This window comes from Tursiops truncatus, chromosome 8 (assembly GCF_011762595.2).
Source record: "Tursiops truncatus isolate mTurTru1 chromosome 8, mTurTru1.mat.Y, whole genome shotgun sequence".
NCBI lineage: Eukaryota > Metazoa > Chordata > Mammalia > Artiodactyla > Delphinidae > Tursiops > Tursiops truncatus.
In genome coordinates this window covers 101,910,234-101,932,800 of record NC_047041.1, presented here as the reverse complement: position 1 = coordinate 101,932,800, position 22,567 = coordinate 101,910,234, and the positions used below count along the sequence as shown (strand labels likewise).

At 41.0% G+C, this 22,567-nt stretch overlaps 1 protein-coding gene across 1 annotated transcript in view; it reads right to left on the bottom strand.

The window, feature by feature from the left end:
* The window catches only part of PACS1 (phosphofurin acidic cluster sorting protein 1), a 143,680-nt gene that overhangs the window by 113,637 nt on the left and 7,476 nt on the right, over positions 1-22,567 (bottom strand). The gene's annotated exons all lie outside the window — the stretch shown is intronic.

Below are 22,567 nucleotides of genomic sequence, written 5' to 3'. Positions count from 1 at the left end.
ATTTAAAAACGGAAGCAGTGGAAATTCTTTGACATTGATCACACTTGCTTTAGATACAGTGGGTTAAATAAAATACATAATTAATTTCACCTGTTTCTTTTCCCATTTTTCATGTGGCTATTAGAAAATTTTAAAGTACAGTCTCTATGAATATACTAAAAACCAGTGGATTGCACACTTTAAATAAGTGAATTGTATGGTATGTGCATCCCATCTCAATAAAGCTGTTTTTTAAAAAAACACATGTGCAGCTCACACTGTATTTCTACTTGAGAGTGACAGTTTCTCCATTTATGAAGGTACCATAAGTCAGTTACAGTAATATTGAGAAAGAAAAAAAAAGAGAAAAATCACATTTATTTCCTGTTTGTATAATAGCCTTTGTGATAGACCTATTTACAAAACAAGGCCAGTAAAATTCTAAAGCTAATAAAAGAGAAAAGAGAATCATCTACTGAAGAAATTAACTTCACCAATTACAACCGACAGCTATCAGAGTATCAGAAAATATTCCATGTGAGGATGGAAAAGGAAAATGGTTTACAGAGAACAAAAGAAGTATGTGAAGCCCAGGGCTATGGTCAAGAGGACCAAGAAAGTTCCACAACAACTATCACCTAGTAAATGTTCAACAAATGTCAGGTAGAGGGACAGAAGAACAGATGGATGAATGAACAAGCAAAATTGGAATAGAAAGACAAAAGGAAAGGATAATAGGAAAGAAAAAAGATTTTTTAAAAAACCTTTTTTAAAAGCCTCTACTACACAATTATAAAAGCTACTGAAAATAAGTTCAACCTAAGTATCAGCACGTCACCTGTCTGGGGAAGTTTACAACCCAAGGACTAGAAACATTATATACAAAGACTTGGGAACAGAACCAACAGAAAAGAGAAGGACCACAAATAATATCTATTAGGCTGAGTACTTCATGGAGTGTGCTATGAGGTAAAGCCATGTCATCAAAATCAGGAGGTGTCTGGTAGGAGCTTTGGTAGTTTATCACAGGGTCATAAAGCACTAAGGCAAGTAGCAAGCGCTTTTTGATATTTCAAGACCATGAAGCATTAATGAGACTGAGGCAGGAGAAGGCTGCTCCCTCGATGTCCATGCTGTGAGAGAAATCAGTTACACTCTCATAAACGCGCCTGGGCACAGGCAGGAGAGTCAGCTCAGTTTAAAATGTATGGCAAGCAAAACAAATTTAATTTAATGTTATGTGTATCCCCCTGAGAAGGAAAAAGAAATGTTGGCTTACTATGTGTGGAATTCTCAGAAGTCGTAACTGATCAAATCACTTGCACCATTTATATAGTAAGAACTTCACAAAATGCTGCATCAGTAATTGCAATTTTATGAACAGAGCATTAATGTTGGCTGACAATTTCCTTTAGCATTTATTAATGGCAAACAGTAGACTCTGATGGGAACAGTTTTCACTTAGCATCAGGAACTGCCTCTGCAGAAAGCTAAGAGATGAGAACAGAGAACTAAATGTTCAACTCAACTTGTTAAGGAAAAGTACTGAGAAAAAAAAAATCAGTAACTTTCTATAGCGAATGAAAAGAAAAGTCATGGATTGTTAAAATAAAAGGGAAAAATGTTGGGCGGGGGTCAAGGTTGGGGAGAGGGGCTGGAGGACTAAAGCCAGGGGAAGACAAGGAAGAGGGTTTAGGCTAGAGGTGGAAGGAACTGCCTTCCTGTTGCTGTATATGTGTGTTATTACCGTATTAGTACACTATATGCTATGGTGCTGTAACTATGGATATATTTATTGACAGATCTGCAAGAATATTACACAATCTTCTCAAGTATGCTTTCCCTGACACATAGATGCACCCTCACAGTACTTGTCACCCTTGTCTGTCTCCTCTGCTGAGCCGTGGGCTTCATGATGGCAGGGTACAGGATATCCCCTGCATCCAGCACGCATTTTGGGACATGGTTAGCGCTCAGTAAATGCCAGCTAAAATGCTAATGAAGGCCATGCCACCTGTGTGCCATCTCAGCTGAAGCATAATGTTATTCGTTCCAGTAAAAGAGATGACGCTGACGGACTGAACTGTGTCTCCTCTCCCCAACTCCCACCCACAATTCATATGTTGAAGCCCTAACCTCCAATGTGACTGTGTTTTGAGACAGGGCCTTTAGGGAAATAATTAAGGTTAAATGAGGTCATAAGGGTGGGGCTCTAATCCAATAGGACTGGTGTCCTTATAAGAAGAGTAAGAGATACCGGAGATCTCTCTCTCTAAGTGTACACAGAAGAAAGGCCATGTGAAGGTGGCTATCTACAAGTCAGGAAGACAGGTCTTACCAGAAACCAACTCTGACGGCACCTTGATCTTGGACTTCCAGTCTCCAGAACTGCGAGAAAACAAATGTCTGTTGTTTAAGCTACTCGGTCTGTGGTATTTTGTTATGGCAGCCCAAGCTGACTGATACTCAAACTAGAAAATGAACGTTCCATTGGTCTCATTGATAGTTGTGAAGATGTACGGGGGGAAGCTCCTCAGTAGCAGATTATGAGATGGAGCCACATGCAAGGACATCAAGGCAAGGTCAGTACGAGTCCTTCGAAGCTAAGATTAGGTTTCTCATAAATGGGTAGACGAGGATAGGGCATGCAAGATACCAGAGCCAGCTAGCTAAGACAGATTCAAGCGTCATACACTATAAGCTAGACCATTACACTTCTTGCATTTTCTGTACTCATTTCTCCATTATTCTTAACACTCAAAACGTTTCCTTGGGGACATCCCTGGTGGTCCAGTGGGTAAGACTCTGTGCTCCCAGTGCAGGGGGCCCGGGTTCGATCCCTGGTCAGGGAACTAGATCCCGCATGCATGCCGCAACTAAGACCCGGCGCAGCCAAAAATAAAAATAGATAAATAAATAAATAAAATGAACACCCCCTAATGAAAACAAAAACAAAAACATTTTCTTGAACTCTCCAGCCTATCTCAATTACGCCAAAGCAGAACCAAGAGATGTTTTCACCTTTGCTCATTAAAGGGGAACAGAGTACCCCTGGGGTCAAGAGGGTATGGTAGTAACAATCACATAAGTAAGATTCCAAGTGGAAAGTGAAGTCAGTGTCCCAATCACTGTAAATATTCAACAAATATTTACCTAGCGCTTACTATACAGCTGACCCGAATCTAACCACTAGGGATGCAACAGTGAACAAAACCAGCAAAAATCCTTGTCCTCACAGAGCGTCCATTCTAGCTAAGAGCAGGGAGGAGACAGTAAACAACAAACATAATATATAAGAAAATTATATAGTGTGTTAGAGGTTGACAACTGCTATAGACAAAAAGAAGCAGGAACGACATGGGGGAAGGAGGGCTTGGGGCACACTTCACTGGGAAGGTGACTCTTGAGTAAACACTTAGAAGAAGAACGAGAATGAACCATGTATCTACCGGCAGAGGCAGTGCAAAGAGGCAGGTCACATGACATTTTCAAGGAAGCGCAAGAGGCCCACTGAGAATGGAGTGACCTACGGGGAAGTGGCAGGCGGTCAGATTAGTAAGAGGGGCAGACAGCCATATCACATAGGCTCTTGTAGACCACTGGAAGGACTCTGGGTTTTACCTTGAATTAACTAAGATACTTTATCATCTTCCCATTTGCTAAACCTGAGAGGTAATATTCCCTTAAAGAGCAGGCTGAAATCGTGGGATCTTTCTGTATTTTGTTTTGCAGTGCAGAATTCCAGCCCCTGACAAGACACTCAGACGAAGCCTACAGGCAACGGCTGGAACACCAACTATATATAACCTAGAAACGTAGTTAGGTAGAACAAACACAGACACCTATTTAAATAAAACGGCTATAAACTCACCACATCCTTGGAAGATGTATAGCGAACAACAATTTTGCACATAGAGAAAGTGAGGTACAAAGAAAAGATTTATCCATGTTTTTAAAGGCAGCCTAAACGTGAAATGGGAAGAAAAACCACATGACTGCTCCAAATGACTGCATCCCCGAGAAAATGCTGCCTTTCTATGGAAGAAAGAAAAGCCAGGCAGAACGTGCATCTCAGAATGAGAGGAAGGCGGAAGTACTGCTTTGAGAAAACGCAAACATAAGACATTCTCACCCAGACCACTCCTTCCCACCATGCCTGTTCATGTTCCATTTCAAATAAAAGGGCTTTTGTCTAAATATAAGCTTACATATAAACCCAAATCAGGCTCTAACCAAGAATGCTTACAGGCATGTCCTGCTGGGAAGTATACTGTAGCAGTTTACCATGGGATAAAGTGGACCATTCACCCATAATGCCCACCAACCTTTCCAATACTAACTCTAATTTCTGATTATTGCATTATTTGTGACCCAAGCTAAAGGTTATATTTCTGGACATGGTGCAGACGTACATGTATGGGGCGGGCGGAGAGGCACAGAAAAATTATATATTTTTAAAATCATTATTGAAAATATGAGAAAACAACAGTATTAAAGAAAAATCTGGAGAGAAAAACCACCCCAAAAACCCACTGTCTTAAAACAATGATTTCGTTTTCGCATTATCTTCTAGCCTTTGCCCATATTCATATATATTTTACAGAGGCAGTGTGCATAAGATTTTGACCCATTATAAACGTGTTCCCACATTTCTACAATCTTCATAATTACTAGTTTTAGTTGCTGCTTAACAGTCCATTGTATTGATGAACACTTTTCTAAACTTTGTTGGGGGAAAATTATAATGGATTTACATAATAGCATCATTGTCACCTAAAAATACATCACTCTTATCCCCCAAGAAGCTCCAAATGTGTCTAATGCAGAAGAGGAGCAGAAACACTAATGCACTGACTTGTTTATTCAATAATTGTTTACTGAGTGCCTGCTAAGTGTCTGGCGCTAATCCAGGCCCTGGGGATAGAGTAGTGAACAAAATATGCAAGAATCCCTGACTACTGGGAGAGAAAGACAATAAATAAGATAACAGGCAAACAGGCAGAGAAATTCTTAGAGAAACTTGCTTTCTCAGGCTACAGAGAGAATGATCAAGACAGAACAAAGCAAACTCCCAGGCTTCTCACTCCTATACATCACAAACACGGCTGCTCCTTACCAGTACATTCAACACAGCCTTCCGACAGCACTAAACCCAGGACCCAGTTTCCTCTGGATCAGGGGTCAGCAATCTTTTTCTATAAAGGGCTAGACAGTAAATATCTGGGGCTTCACAGGTCATGGGGTATCTGCTGCAATCACTCAACTCTGCCTCTGCAGGGCGAGAGCAGCTGTAGACAATGTGTGCACAAATGGATGTGGCTGGGTACCCGAAAAACTTTACTTACAAACACTGGCTGAGAGTAGGACTCGGTCTGCTGACCCTGTTCTATACGGCTCAAAACAACCACTCAAACACTGTTAACCAGAAACAGAGGGAAGAGACACCTGCTGTCTGCAATGCGACAATTCCATTGCCTTTTCCTCCACAATGACTCATATCTGCCATTTACTTTCCACTTCCACTGCCGCAGCCCTAAACCAGACTTGTAACCCCTGTCACTTACCCACATTTCCCTCAACCTGAATTCTCTTCCTCCCACTATTAAATCTTCTGTGAAATCCAGCTCAACTGGCTGTAAGTAGTTAATATTAAGGACTTAATTATTTTAGGCGGGATAAAGGTATCGCTGTTATATACTCTTAAAACGTAAATTATTTTAGGAGGGATAAAGGTATTGCGTTATATACTCTTAAAACGTGTCCTTACCTCTTAGAGGTATATGTTGAAATTGTTATAGAAGAAATCCTACGACATCTGGGATTTGCTTCAATTATCTGGGAGTGAAAGTCGGGGTAGGAGGTAGGGATACAGATGAAACAACCAGCTGATAATGAAGCTGGGTGATGAGGTCACGGGGATTCATTACACATTTTCTCTACTTTGGTATATTTTTGAAATTGGAAAAGGTACTAACAAACATGGAAAAGGGTAGGGCTGGAGAGAACCTTGAGGTATTATACTGGAAATGAAGGTGTTAGTTTGAACTCCTGGGTCTTTTACAGTTTTGAAAAAAACATATGGTTTCTCTACAGAAATAGAGAGTGTGTGTGTGTTTTTGGTGGAGGGGGCGGGTATGTGCTATAGATACTCACTTACATTTCCAGGCTCTGTTCTCTTTTTTCTTTTTTAATAAATTTATTTATTTTATTTATTTATTTTTGGCTGCATTGGGTCTTTGTTGCTGCACGCGGGCTTTCTCTAGTTGTGACGAGCAGGGGCTACTCTTTGTTGCGGTGCACGGGCTTCTCGTTGCAGTGGTTTCTCTTGTTGCGGAGCACAGGCTCTAGGTGCGCGGGCTTCAGTAGTTTAGCACGTGGGCTCAGTAGTTGTGGCTCACGGGCTCTAGAGTGCAGGCTCAGTAGTTGTGGCACATGGGCTTAGTTGCTCCACGGCATGTAGGATCTTCCCAGACCAGGGCTCTAACCCATGTCCCCTGCATTGGCAGGCAGATTCTTAACCACTGTGTCACCAGGGAAGCCCAGGCTCTGTTTTCTGAGAGCACCTAGAAGTAATGACATCCTGTAACAATGAGCACAACAAACCTCCAATCTTGGCTTCTAAATACCATCCTCCACTAAAAGAACCAGGACTCTTTAGAGAAATGGCTGATTCCAGGGCCAGGGCAGAGAAAACACAAGATAAGCCTGGAACATCTTGTTCTAGAAAATTACAAGTGTTCAAAGAATGCAAAGAACATATAAAAGGGAAACAGCTTGGAAGAGCTCTCACTGACCAAATTTGGAGTACTCTGAGCATCAAAATAAATAATAACACTAGTAAATTACAACACAATGAATAAATGACAAATCCGTAAGTCCATACTGAAAGGAAGAAAAGGAGTGAGGGAGGAAGGGAGGAAGGAGATGATAAAGGCTCATCTTTACAATAGAACAATTTATAGATGTAGAAGGAATAATGGAAACAAAAAAAAAATCACCATTTGGCAAACACATAGTGCTTGCTGATTTAGGGAAGACACTAATGCTGTAAGTTCGAAGTGTGATGAGGAACAGAATATTGGCATAATCTCAAACTGTCTCCACACAAAATACTCATCAGTTACAAAAAGAAAAGTCTGCAGAAAAGTAGAGATACGTCACAGACACCAACATGACCAGATGATCAAGGTTAACATCACCGGTAATGGGACTGGTTAACACCATGTATTCCTTGATGTGATGTACTGAGAATATTCACAGCATCATTTCTGTGATATTTTTGGCAAGAAATCACAACCTGGTCACAAGGAAATACTAATAGATTCAGCTTGCAGATCATCCTACTGAACATACAACGAGCTGAGGACATGAGTGACAGGAAAAGACTAAGAGGTTATCCCAGGTTGGAGGACACGAAAAGACATGACAGGGGACTTCCCTGGTGGCGCAGTGGGTAAGACTCCGCGCTCCTAATGCAGGGGGCCTGGGTTCAATCACTGGTCAGGGAACTAGATCCCACATGCATGCCGCAACTAAGAGTTCACATGCCACAACTAAGGAGCCAGCAAGCTGCAACTAAGGAGCCCGCCTGCCACAACTAAGACCCGGAGCAACCAAATAAATAAATTAAATGAAATATTAAAAAAGAAAAGACATGACAACTAAATCCAATGCATGTTCCTTGGTGGGATCCTGGAGCAAAATCAAAAGGAGGTATTGCTGGGCAGCTGGCAAAATGTGATTGGGGTCTATGGATTGGAGAAAAGGGTTTTATCAATGCTAATTACCTGACTTAGAGGGCGTGTACTAGTTATTTAGGAGTGCACTTGATTCGAGGGAATATTTGGGGGTGGTAGGGCATCATGTACATAACTTGGTCTCAAATGGCTCAGAAAAACTAATTTAGAGAAAGTTAGCATAGTAGAATAAATGTGGAAAAATGTAAAAAGTTTGGGAACATGGGTGAGGTGAGAGGGATGTGGGAGTTCCTCCCAGTCACAGACTGGAAGAAAGTAATATCTATCAGAGACACACACACACACACACACACACACACACACACACACACAGAGTCACATGCACAGACCTACATCTGAAAGGACTTATCTGTAATATATAAAGAACTGCTACAAATAAATTATTAAAAGACAAACATACCAATTTATAAAACAGGCAAGACTTGAATAGATACTTCACAAAGGAAGATATCCAAATGGCCAATCAGCAGATATTCAATGTCATTATTAATTAGGGAAATGCAAATTAAAACCACAAGGAGTGAACGTTTCATACCCATTCACATGGCTAAAATTAAAAAGACTGACTAAATTAAATGTTGGTGGAAATGTGGAGCAACAGGACCTTTTGTATACTGCTGGTATTAGTTATCTACTGCTGCACAACAATATTACCACAAACTTAGCAGCTTACAATAACACATGTTAATCATCTCCCAGTTTAAGTGGGTTAGAAGCCCAGGCGTGGCTGGGCTGGGTCCTCCACAAGGTTCCAATTAAGGTGTCGGCTGGGGCTGTGGTCTCACATGCGGCTTGCGTTGGGTAGGATCTGTGTCCAAGCTCACCTCCTTGTTGGCAGCATTCAGTTCTTCGTGGGCTACTGGACCGAGGGCCACGTTTCCTTCTGGCTGTGGACTTGAAGCCGCCCCCAGCTCCCTGCCACGTGGCCCTCTCCATAGGCAGCTCTATGCTTGTTTCTCCAAAGCCAGCAAGGGAGTCTCCCCACAGGGTGGGCACTACAGTCTGATGCAACATAATCACGTACATCCCATCACCTCTGACATCTTCTGTTAGGAAGGAGCAAGTCACAGGTACCACCCACGCTCATAGGGAGGGGATTACACTAAAGCATAAATATGAGGGGACAGGGATCACGGGGGCCACCTTAGAATCTGCCACAGGAAGTGAGAATGTAAACTGACACAATCACCTTATAAAGTTAAGCATAGAGACATCCTGGTGGTCCAGTGGTAAAGAATCCGCCTCGCAATGCAGGGACGCGGGTTTGATTCCCGGTCAGGGAAATAAGATCCCACCTGTCCGCAGGGCGACTAAGCCCTCGTGCCACAAACTACAGAGCCCACGCGCCCTGGAGCCTGCACGCCACAACTAGAGAAGAGAAAACCCGCATGCCACAACTAGAGAAGCCCACATGCCGCAACGAGAAAAGATCCCACATGCCTCAACGAAGATCCCGCATGCTGCAACTAAGAACTGACGCAGCCAAAAATAAAAATAAATTAAATAAATACTATAAAAAATAAAGTTAAGCATAAACCTATACTGAGTCCTACCATTCCAATCCTACATAGTTATCCCCAAAGAAATGAAAATGTAAGTCCACAAAAGGCTTGTACAAGAGCGTTCATAGCAGCCTTACAAAGAAAAGCCCAAAACTGTACACAACCCATATGTCCATCAGCAGAATAGATTAAAAAATTGTAGTATTTGTTGGCAATAAAAAATAATGAACCACTAACACACAACATGGATGAATCTGGCAAAAGAAGGTCAACACAAGAATATATATGATTCCACTTATATGAGGCTCAAGAAGAGACAAACATAATCTATGACCATATAAACCAGAACAGTAACTGCCTATGACAGGTGGGGAATGACTGGAAGTGACAAAAACATTCTTGATTAAGGTGTTGGTTACATGAATGTATATGTTTGTCAAAACTCATCCAACTATAACCCCAAGATCTGTGCGTTTCACTGCATTCAAATTTTACCTCAATTAAAAAAATGTTTAAGTGCATATTAATAGACAGTGAAAAAAGTGTAGCACAGTAGTTAAGAGCATAGATCCTGAGGCCAGACTGCCAGGGTCCGAACTCTGGCAATGCAGCTTTCTTCAGCAAGTTACCTAACCCCTTTGCACACCTCTACCTATCTGATAATTAAATGAATTCACACGTGGACAGCAATTAGAGCAGCACCTAGTACATATTATGTATTCAGTTAACATTAGCTATTAATCAAACAAAACTAAAAAGATGATTATGGATGCTTGGAAAAACTAAAAATTGGCCAGGAAAGGAAAATCATAGTTGGCTATATGGCTCAACAGTGACTTGCCCTTCTACGGTCATAATAATAAAAGTCCTGAATAATAATATAACCAAAATTACAATTTTATTGGGAGAATGAGGTGGTGGTGAAAAAGCCAAACAATCTTCCACATTTGGAATTCACCAGATACTATCCAAAGATTGTTTCTGAAAGGAGCCTTGTAGAACTACTTGACTCTTTAAAATATATGTACAACTTTGACGAGAAATAAATACAACAACAAGGGGAAGAAAACTATTAAGGGGAAGTGGACTAGTAAAAAAAATAAAACCAGGATGGAAAATAATCAAATGTTGAAACTTCAAATGAAACCAAAATGCAGTTCAAACGAGCATCAGTCTGTATGAGAAGGTGCATTCCAGAGGTACTACGGAGACTTAGTTATGGGAGGGGGTGAGGAGTTCACATTGTAATTCAGTTTCATACGAGTATTAAGTATATTCCATGTTAAAACTGCAGAGACAGTATCCTTCCTCTCTCACAACTTACATTCCAAAATCTTATCACCTTTTCATCCAGTAAGAGGCCAGGGATTTCTCAATCCACTGGCTGGAAGGCCAGGGTTATAGTGAATTAATATGAATGAGAATTTAATTATAATAATGTAACACCTATATTCACATGGAAACTTTCACTGAGGAACATGAAATTTGCTTAAATTTTACCAGAATCCTCAAAGCACTTCTAAGCAGTAAGATGACGAAGGAAATGGAAAGTGAGTGGTTTGCCTACTTTCATGTTGAAAACCAGAATTTGAATTAAGACACAGGAATCCCAACAGAGTAGTGCTCTTGTTGCCTTCCTATAAACACACAGCTTTTAAAAAGCAGACACCACTTTCCATGAATAAGTTATCTCTAAAGTGACCAAACTCAAAGAACCCCGGACTGGGCAGATCCATACCGTTTAGGAGACTTCGTCTTGGTAATTCTGCCTACAGCTCCAGCAAACACTGAAGTTAGCAAACTCACAGACCGACTCAATGGCTTTTCTATAGTACTCTAAGACTTAAGACGGCATCTATAAATTATTTCATCTGTTCTTCCCAACAACCCTGGGTAGGCAGCTGGACAGTCTTTTTTCTTTCTTTCCATTCTGATGAGATGGAGGCTCAAACGGTAACCAACCCCAAATCACAGTTTTTGTTCAAGGAAGGATTTAACTCTTCTGGCTCCAAGTCCAGTGTTCAATCCACTCTGCCAGTCTCTCTGTGCAAACAGAAGTCTGTGAAGATTAATCATTTGCTAGTTTTTAAGGTCTAGATTAGGGATGACAACATTTGAAATTGCTGGTTTACTTTAGGTCTCTTCCTAAAACAAACAAAAAGCCACACACACTGGAAGATACTCAAGCACACTTATCATCTGGATGTAACTATCATAACTGGAATATAATGGTGGTGCTAACGCCTCCAGGGGGCTTTCTGGATTGTCACAGTGACTAGAGACTTCACTGACATTCAGTGGTGGAAAAAACAAGAAAGCCAGACCTCCTACAACCCACAATTCCTCTGAGCCCCTCACAATTAAGAAATGACTAGCTTCCTGCACAATTTCCAACATTCACGTAAGTGGAATGTTCTGACCAGGGGCAGAACCAGGTCTTGTAGGGCCTAAAGCTTTTACAAGCTGGAGGGTCCTCTACAGGAGAAGCATGCAAATACAGTTACAAAATTAGGTCTAGGATTTTAAAGTATCAAATATGTAAGAATACATCTAAAGAAAGATTTACAATACTTCTATGCTAAAAGTGCAAAATCAGTGAAAGAAGATCTAAATAAATGGAGGGACATAACACATCCATGGACTGAAAGAACCGATACTTTAAACATTTCAGTTCTCTCCATATTAATCCACAGAGTCAATGCAATCCTAATAAAATTCTCAAAAAACTTTTAAGGAAACTGAAAATTTGATTCTAAAATTTTTAAGGAAATGAAAGAGCAGGGCTTCCCTGGTGGCGCAGTGGTTGAGAGTCCGCCTGCCGATGCAGGGGACACGGGCTCGTGCCTCGGTCCGGGAAGATCCCACATGCCGCCGAGCGGCTAGACCCGTGAGCCATGGCCGCTGAGCCTGCGCGTCCGGAGCCTGTGCTCTGCAACGGGAGAGGCCACAACAGTGAGAGGCCCGCGTACCGCAAAAAAAGAAATGAAAGAGCAAAGACAAGTCAAGGCAATCATGAAAGCACAAAGTTGAAGACTTACACCACCAGGTAATAGGACTATTATAAAGATAAAGGAAAGATACAGGAGTAGAGCAGGGGGAACACTGGTACCAGCGTGGACAACCTGACCAACGGTACAGACAGGAAGTCTAAAAATAGACCCACATGTAAAATGTCATGTGATTTACAATCAAGGTGACGTGCAGAGCAGTGGAAAAAGATGATCTTTTTTTTTTTTAGTTTTGTTCTATTTTCAATTTTAGTCTAATGTATATACAATAAAATTCACCTATTTTGAGAGTACAGTTTTATGAGTTTTGACAAATGGCGTAAGCACCATCACAATCAAAACACAGAACATTTATTTCCATCAAAAAAGATGATCTTTTAAGTAAATGGTACAGGGGTAATGGAAGATCCATGTGGGGGGAATGTATCTTAACCCTCCATTCCACACACAAATATCAATTCCAGATGGACTATAGATCTAAATGTGAAAGAAAAATAATACAGCTTGAGAAGAAAATATTAGAGAACCTCTTCATGATCTTGAATGGACTAAGATTTCTTAAACAGGACATAAAAGGCACTAAATATAAAGGGGAAAATGGATAAACTGGACAGATTTAAGAATCTGTGTTCAACAAACACCACCACTGAAAGAGTAAAAAGGAAGCCCACAGAGTATGAGAAGATATTTGGAAGAAAAAGAACTTCTACAATTCAATGAAAACAGACAACCCAATAGAAAAACTACCTGAACAGACAATTCATAAAAGAGGATATCGGATGGCTGCTAAGCTTATGAAAAGGTTCCCAACATCATGAGGGAAATGCAGATTAACACCACTGGAGCAGCCATTTCACCTCCACTCAGAATAACTGAAACACAAAAGACAATCCCAACTGATGGTAGCGATCTGACCCAAGCGGAACTCTCACACAACCCAGCAATTGCACTCCTGGCTGTCCTCTCAAGAGAAACGAAATGAACTGTATGAGAGTGCTTATGACCTCCGACAGACGGGTGAGAATGTCCACGGCAGCCCTATTCACAATACGGGAAATCTCCTATATGACCACCGCCAGCCCAGTGATTAAATAACTTGTGATACATGCGCACATGGAATACCGTACACCAACAAGAATATATGAGCTGCAACCATATGCAACAACATGGCTGATTCACACAAACATCATGTTGAGCAAAAGAAATCAGGTACAAGAGTATACACGGTATGAAGTACCAAAGCAGGCAGAGCTAACTTACGCTCTTACACGTTAGGATGCTAGTCATCTTTGGTGGGGGCAGAGGCAGTGATTAGAAGTAGACAAGGTAATGTTTTGGGGTGTTGGTAATGTGTTGTTTCCTGATATGGGTGCTAGTTTTGTTCAGTTTGTAAAAAGTCATCAATTGTACTTATTATATTTGTCCTTTTCTAAGTACTATATATTATACTTTTTGAATAAAAAGTTTAAAAAAAATTAGGTATAGGGCCACAGAAGTAGCCTGAAACTTAAGTTTCATTAGCTTCATAATAAATTTGCTTTGAATTTAAGGCAAATAAAGGACCTTGAAACTTAAGTTTCATTAGCTTACTAATAAATTTGCCTTGGTCTTGCCAGACACAAACGTATGTAAATAAAAAGCAGCTTATAATGTTCTAAGCCTAGATTTAAATAGATTTTACATAGAAACTTAATTGATTTTTTCACCAATCAATATACACTGGATTTTGCAGGAATGTAACTACAGTAAACAGAGAAAAGAGTACATTTTGTTTTGTGTAGAATTTGATGAAGATTTATCCACCATTTTAGAAAACTGTATCACCGATGGCACTGCCTCATATCATGAGGCACCCATGCAGTACACCTGTATCAGTCTCTATTTATGGGAGCCATATCCACAGAGATAAGGCGATGTGTACCTGCAAGCACCTGACAGCTATGGTTTCTAATGTGCTGTGAACACTTACACATGTCTTCTGAGAATTTACATATAGAAACACATACTGTATTACAAACAGCTTTCTTTTTATTTTTCCTTTATAGTGCAGTTAAGACATTGTAGAGGGCTTCCCGGGTGGCGCAGTGGTTGAGAGTCCGCCTGCCGATGCAGGGGACACGGGTTCATGCCCCGGTCCGGGAAGATCCCACATGCCGCGGAGCAGCTGGGCCCGTGAGCCATGGCCGCTGAGCCTGCGCGTCTGGAGCCTGTGCTCCACAACGGGAGAGGCCACAACAGTGAGAGGCCCGCGTACCGCAAAAAAAAAAAAAAAAAGACATTGCAGACATGCTGGTAAATCTGATTATCTGGGAATTTCATTTCAAGATAGAAAAGAGGCCATAAAATCTGATAGTTTTGAGAACCAGTTACAAACCATCAGTCTATCAAATAACTGTAAAGAGAATTCTAATTCTTGAATTTGGTAACTGCTCTTTTATGCTACTCACATTATCCAAATCACAAGTAATATATTTATCTAAAATGTTTTTTAAAAAAAGAAAAGAAAAACCCAGCTACCGTTTTCAAGAGCAATTACCTAGATATATCTATTATAAATTTTGCCTAGACCTGGTGAGCAGGACAAGAGGGAAACTAGAGTTCAAACTACAAGATCTAACTGAGCCCTTTTCCTTTTAAGTCAGTAAGATCCAGCTTGGCATTCACAAGCAAAGGGTTCCATTATTTTTCTGTTCTCTTTCAAAAATAGCTCCACCTTCAAGATTACACAAATTAGATCATTCTGCAGCAGGATTCCTCCTTATAGAGCAGCTCCTAGGAAGCACAGACAGGCTGTCGGCTGTAGCAAACCAGTCATTTAAAAAAAAAAAAAAAAAAAAAAAAACAGATGTTTTTTATTTTTCAGTTCCACCGGGTCAGTGACAAAGGGTAGGTGCTATGGCTGTTAATGGCCTCTGCAATAGAGCTCCCTCACCAAAAGCCATCAAATAGGTAAAGATCACAGAGGAGATATCAGACCAAGCAAATGTGACAGCAGAATAATTAGGGATGTTGGGACTCTGCTGCTCCAACACCTTCACCATGGCCTACAGCATAAGAAGAATTTATCTAGATTTTTAACACAATCATTGCCAACCTATGGATTATTCCATCACCCAGTAAATCCCCAAGGAAATTTATTCCCAGTTAATCACAAATGGCAAAAATAGAAACAAACAACCTTCCTCAAGAGCTTTGAATAGTTCTGTTACACAGATCTCATTCTCATATAATGTCACTTATGATAAACAGATGACAATCACTATCATTTTTTTCGTGAAAAACTGACACAAGGAGGTTAAATGAAATCTTGAAGTTGTCCTTGAATCCTTTTCTTTTGTCATATCCCAAATGTAATCCATAAGCAAATCCTTTAGGCTTGAAAAGACTATACCCGACTCTGATGACTTCTCATCTTCTCTACCACCCTGGCTGAAGGCAACATCAGCTCCCGGTACATCATCTTCATACTCCTAACTGGACTCCCTGCTTTCACCCTTGCCCTTCCCTATGGGCTATGCTACACACAAGGGCCAGTGGTTATTTTAATATGTAAGTCATTACCATGCCTCTTCTCTGGCTCGAAATCCCCACTGGCTTCCTCATCTCACTCAAGGTCAAAGCCAGAGTCCTACATTGGCCTACGAGATCTGGTCCCTTCACTTCCCTGAATTTCTCTCCCACTACTCTCCACCTTGTTCACTTGGCTCCAGTCCACTGGCCTCCTGGATATTCCTGGAACCTACTAGTACTTACTGTTCCCTCTAATGACTTGCCTAAGTGTGTGCTCCACATGATGACTCACCTTCTCTGGGGTCTTCTAAACTACCTTATTTAAAAAAGTAACACTCTCTGCCTCACGTATACCCCTTTCCTGCTTTAATTTTCCCCATCTGACATACCCTACCATTTGCTCACTCATTTGTTTATTGCCTGCTGCCCCCTCTGCCCCTAGAAGGTAACCTCCAGGGGAGCTTTGATTTTGCCTGTTTTATTAGGCACTCTCTCCTCGGTGTCTAAAATGGTGACTAGGCATGCGGTTTCTGCACGGTGAGTACCTGCCAACTAAATGAAGTTACTATTAGGGAGAGGACTCACAGAGACTTATGCAAACCCACATGGTGAGGTAAAGCCAAATAAGAAACCAGATTCTAGAGCCAAAGCATTTTTGGCACGTGGTTTTAAAGAGATGATAGCAACTTGCTGACTTTTTTCCTCCAGATATATTATAAGAATAGGAGGAAATACCTGAATGAGCATCAAACAAAACAAAGCAAAACAAAACAAAACCCAAACCCAAATAAAGCCATCACCACAAACGTTCTATAAAACGTTCTCTTAAATGGACTCCAATCAGACGACGCCTCAGCACACGGAGACATGGCACTCATTTATCAGTGAGGCTGCCTGAGAATGAGGCCCTCCTGGAACATAAGCAAACACATCGCTGGCCTAAGTCCAAAGCACACCAAACTAATCCTATGCCAAATCTTAGTTCAGGTCATGTCCCATTTCCAACCCAAGCATTTGTTTTCCCAGTGAGATGACACTTTCCTTTTCCTCCACGGAGAGAAAAGTCAACCAAAAAGATTAATGGGCAATGTTTAATAACATTTTAGCTGCTCCTTTTCATAAGTTTTTTTTTTAAAGAAAGGAAAGATAGAGGGGATTATCCACAAGTAATAAAAACAAAGGGATAATGATATCATATACAGTTAATGAACAATTCTCCCCATTAAAGATAAGGGCATAAACAATTTATTGCACATCTTGGTGGCAGAGTGGAAATACAATTAAATCCATTAATAGCTACTGAGCTTTTATGTTCCCAGAGGACGCTGGTTTCCAGAGTTGCTCATTCATTTTCATCCACAGCAAAAACAGTACATGGCATGGATGACTGAATGCTGTAGTCTACTTTCCACATATTTTAATTTTGAGGAGACAATTTTATTAAACAACAGATTTAGGGTAGATTACGCTGCCACACTCTATTGGATATGACCTGAAAGTGCGAAACAAAAACCTACTTGCAGAGACAATGTAAATGATGACTAATGTAAATCAGGCCTACAAATACTATACCATCATATTCATAGTTTCACTGCCATTACCCAAAGATGTTAAGGTAATGATTTCTATGAATATAGATGCTCAAACATTTTACAAATATTTTGTTTCTCTGCATAACAAATCAACAAGGCCAAAAAGGGTATCCCCACTTGTAAAAAAAAATCAGGAGAAAAAGTGACTTGCCCAGAGGTAATCAAAATAGATTTAACTAAGCACTAGATATAGGGTTTTACTGACTAATCCATAATAGTAATAGAAGATTAAATAGTTAAATAGAAGATTAAACCCTCACCCTCAACTCACCAGCAAGCCTACCTCTACAGCACAAACTGGACCGAGAGGTGAGCAAAACAGCCCCGCTGTGGATCTCATGCTCTCAGATTACACTGCCCATTACTCTCAGCCTCACACTGAGAGCCCGTTCCTTCTTAACATATTTGACTATATGATTCTTCAGCTCATGGAATATTAGAAGCAACAAAGCAGAAAGAAGGCATATTGATAGCAACAGGGAGAAGAGAAGACAAAAACAAAACTAAAAAAGCAAACATATGACTTTAAAAACAGTTACGCACCATGTACCGGTCCACACTTCATTTCAAGCCCTGATGTTCGCCATGAGGGTCCCATTCATCATGACCATCCGCACTTGAGAAGCGGTAAATCTGTGTTTTATATATTCTCAAGGAAGAACCAGAAACACATAAATATATTTGTGGGTTTCTAACCAAAATGGGAAGATAAAAAGTCTTGGTGCTTATTAAAGGAGAAAACTGACATGTGTACCAAGATCCAAATGTTTCACAATAGGCCTTAAATGTATTACCAGGTTCTCCTACAAAAGTAGAATACAGTTTTTCTATAGTTTGAGACATAAAAAGGAAAGCTTAAGGAGAAAAGAGAAAAAGATCAACTCCGTTTAAATCCTGATTTTCCTAGGAGTCGCTCAGCTTTTACTGGTGATAAATGGCTAGCTGTAAACCGGTTTAGTTGCTCTTCTGGCTGCCAAAGCGGAGCTAAAGAAGTCAGCAGGTAGAATAGGGAAGCTGTCAAGTCAAGTTGGCTCAAAACAAAGTTGTGGTTTGCAGGCCGGGCCTGAACCATCTCTTCCGTTCATATAAGCTGGCAGGATGTAGAAACAGGATCCCGACCCAGCCACTGCTTCAGAGAACCAAAATATTTTCCTTTGACTTTCTAGTCTATTAAGCTTGGGGTTTGGCAGGATCTGTGGCCAAAGTGAACCCAAGACCTTGTAATGGTCCCCCTGAGGAAATCAGAATATAAACAAGGTTGCCCTGATTCTAGACAGAAAGCAGTTTTTCGAGGGGTGTGGGGGAGAGACAGAGAAGCTAGGCTGGCAATAAAGACAGCAAGAGTAATAGTTAACATTTTTAAGTGTTTTCTATGTGCCACATAAGCACTTAAAGTGTATTAATCTCATTTAATCCTCATAATAAATGAACAGTAGGGGCAATTACTATGCCCATTTTACAAGATGAGACAAATGAAGCATTAGAGAAGTTAAGTAATTTGCCCAAGTCACTTAAACAGTAAACAACAGAGTCAGGATTAAAATCCTGGCTAACTGGCTCCAGAAATGACACCTGTAGCCACTGTGCTACGAAGCCTCTCACTGTCAACAGTCTGGTAATAAAGCAGCATTCTGTAATCCCAACATTAGAAAGTATAAAGCATTAAATATTATCTGTCAACCATGAGAACCAGACAGAGCTCAGGGGACACCAAGTTTTTTTTTTTTTTAAATTAATTTATTTATTTTATTTTTGGCTGTGTTGGGTATTCATTGCTGTGCATGGGCTTTCTCTAGTTCCAGCGAGCAGGGGGCTTCTCTTGTTGTGGAGCACGGGCTCTAGGCGCGCGGGCTTCAGTAGTTGTGGCTCACGGGCTCTAGAGCGCATGCTCAGTAGTTGTGGCGCACGGGCTTAGTTGCTCCACGGCACGTGGGATTTTCCCAGACCAGGGCTCAAACCTGTGTCCCCCTCATTGGCAAGCGGATTCTTAACCACTTCACCACCAGGGAAGTCCTCCACCTAATTCTAAACTGGGGAGCCCTGCAGAACAGCCTTCACCTCCCTGGGCCTCGACTTCCCTTCCTGCGGAGGTGCTGTGCACATAGCAAACGCTCAGCAGTCTGGTTCACCTCACCCAGGCATCAGCCCAAACAGCACCTCACCAGAGGCCTTCTCTGACCACACTACCCAACCCTCTCAAGTCCACACTCCGCTTTGTTTTCCATCATGGCACTACTCACCACCTGACTCTTCACTATAGACCTAATTACGTGTTTATTATCTGTCTCCCTCCACAAGAATGTTAACTCTAGGAGAGAATGGACTTTGTCAACCAGTTTGCTGCTGGTTCCCCAGCACCTGGAGCAGTATTTGGCATATAGAAATACTCAAAAAATATTTGTTGAATGAAAGAATTGCGTAGGATAGATTTTCATTCAATAAACTTTACGAATAAACAGGCACTGTTCATTGACAAATGTATCCATCAAGCACCTATAAAGTAACTACTATGTGAAGTAATGAACAGGATTATTTCAGATGATGGTAACTGGTGTGAAGGAGATTTATAAACTCCCAGAATGGAATGGGCAGGTGAGAGAAGCTTTCCAAGGTAGCAGGTCAGCTGAGACCTGAATGATACCCAGGAGCCAGCCACACGATGACCTGGGGACACAGCATTCCGGGTAGAGGGAACAGCAAGTGCAAAAGCCCAAAGGCAGGGTGACTGTGCCCGGGCCCAACTTGCCCAGAGCCAGGTGTGCATGGGGAGAATGGTAGCAATGAGGTGGAAGCCACAGGAAGAGTCCCACCACGAAGTATCTCCTAGGTCATAAAAAGCGTTTTACTCTAAGTGTGATGAAAAGTTGTCTGATAGGGTCTCTCATCTTCACCCAACAGAATGGACACTTCATGAGATCAAGGATTTTGTTTGTGGCACATGACGGCTGGTCTACAAGCATTTGCTAAGTGAGTTAATTGGGAAGATTATGAACAGGGGAGTGACATGATCTGATTTTCATTTTAACATATCACTCTGAACTGCTACTAGTGGTTACCTTCTAGGAGGAGATCAGAGTCACAGAGGATGGGTAGAATTACACATGAGGGAGTGCGATGTGCTTTCCAGGCACCGTAAATCACAGACATGGGAGGAAAAAGCTACTATCTAACCCCTGAAGCCATTTGGTGTTTCTAAACAACAGACAGGAAAAGGTCTGGGAGGAGGGACCAAATAGGACAACTGTGTCCTAAGCCTTTTGTGTTCTCCTAAACTGTTATAAAAACAAAAACCAAAAAAAACACTACAAAGAATCTCTGTTTCACTTATAAAAAAAGGAACAAAAGGAAGCTCAAAGCCAGACATACACACACACACACATACACACACACACACAGAGTTTTGGAGAAAAACTAAAGAAAAAACACCTTCCTGCATCTAAGCACAATAACCAGGCTAAATTTCCTCAGGGACAATTAACATTCCACTTACCACATCCAAACTGTTACCTGGGGGGAGTCTTGCTCAGAATACTGCTCTGAGAGGCAGACTGCCATTCGGAGGAGTCTGCAGACTAAGAAGACAGGAGCAGGTGCTGTAATAGGAACCAAGTTTTAAAACATCACGCCTACCTATACCTGCACCAGGTCACTAAAAAAACATACAGGGTAAACCACTCAGGGTGTAACTGCTGAGAGGTCTGTCACAGTTCTAAAAAATTTTTTTGCCAAAATAGGCTCTGGATATTACCTAGTGCCTCTGTTTACAGAACGAACTGCAAGTGCTGAAAGGATGAATGAAACACAGCTTCATCTGAGAGTCGTGGAGGATCATTACTGCCAAGGAGAAAAGAGGAAGAACAGTACTCGGGGTCAGAAAAATTGGTGAAGCTAGAACTAAACTCAGATATTCTGACCTTTAATGTATTTAAAAACTTTACAATCTGAAAGAAGCTACATGGGACTTTCCTGGAGGTCCAGTGGTTAAGACTCAGCGCACCCAATGCAGGGGGCGCAGGTTCGATCCCTGGTCAGGGAACTAAGATCCTGCATGCAGCACGGTGTGGCCAAAAATAAAAAATAAAAATAAAATAAAAGAAGCTACACGAACATCAAATAACTAATGTGCCTCTATCAATGCCCCCCTCCTCACCTGTGCCCCACCATCCACAACCATGAGGTGGGCAGCAGGCTAGAGCATTCTCCAGTCACCATTTTTGCTGTCAATAAAGATGAACAAGCAACTCTAGAACCAAGAAAGGAAGGTGAATGGAGTGAAACCTCAGCTCCCCCCAATGTCTTCATCCATTCAATAAATCCTATATTTTACATCTTTATAATGATATAAAATTTGTAAGGTTCCCTCCTTTGAGGTACGTATACAACCGAGAAGAGTTGATATGCATCTTTAAATATATACATACATATATATATATATATATATATATATATAAATATTTACTCATTTATTTGGTTGCACTGGGTCTTAGTTGCAGCAGGTGGGATGCATGTGAGATCTAGTTCCCTGACCAGGGATCGAACCCAGGCTCCCTGCATTGGGAGGGTAGAGTCTTAACAACTGCGCCAACAGGGAAGTCCCTAAATATATATTTTTAAAACAACATTTACTGGTCTTTTCTGTAATACATGTCTGTTATAGAAAGTCTGGAAATCACCAAAAAATACACAAGGGCAAAAATTAGTATCACACATAATCCTACCATCCAAAACCATTTTGGAGTTAATGCCTCCAGACAGTTTTCTCTGTAGATATTGACTAAGACCTAAAATTGTGAGAAAAAAATGACAGGGAAGCACCAGGAAGCTAATTCCCTCCAGGAAGAAGTGAACAGACTAGAAGGTAACAACACTTAAAGGTGGAAAACTAACAAAAGAAAACTAATGGGCCCTTGGAATAGCGAAGAAAGGGGACATTTTAAAATAACTTGGAAGAGGACAGACTGAGTACTCAGTCTAATTAAACAAATAAGGAGAAGCCATAAATATTAATACCAGAAATGCCCACACTTAGGCAGTTTTCTCTCTAAAACAGTGTTATCTAACAGAACTTTCTGTGGTCCTGGAAATGTTCTAGATCTGCCCTGTCCAATATGGCAGCCACCAGTCACACGTGACTGGTGTGAAATGAAATGTGGCCAGTGCAACTAAGGAAGAGAACTTTAAATTTCATTCAATTTTAATCAATATTTAAACAGCCACAT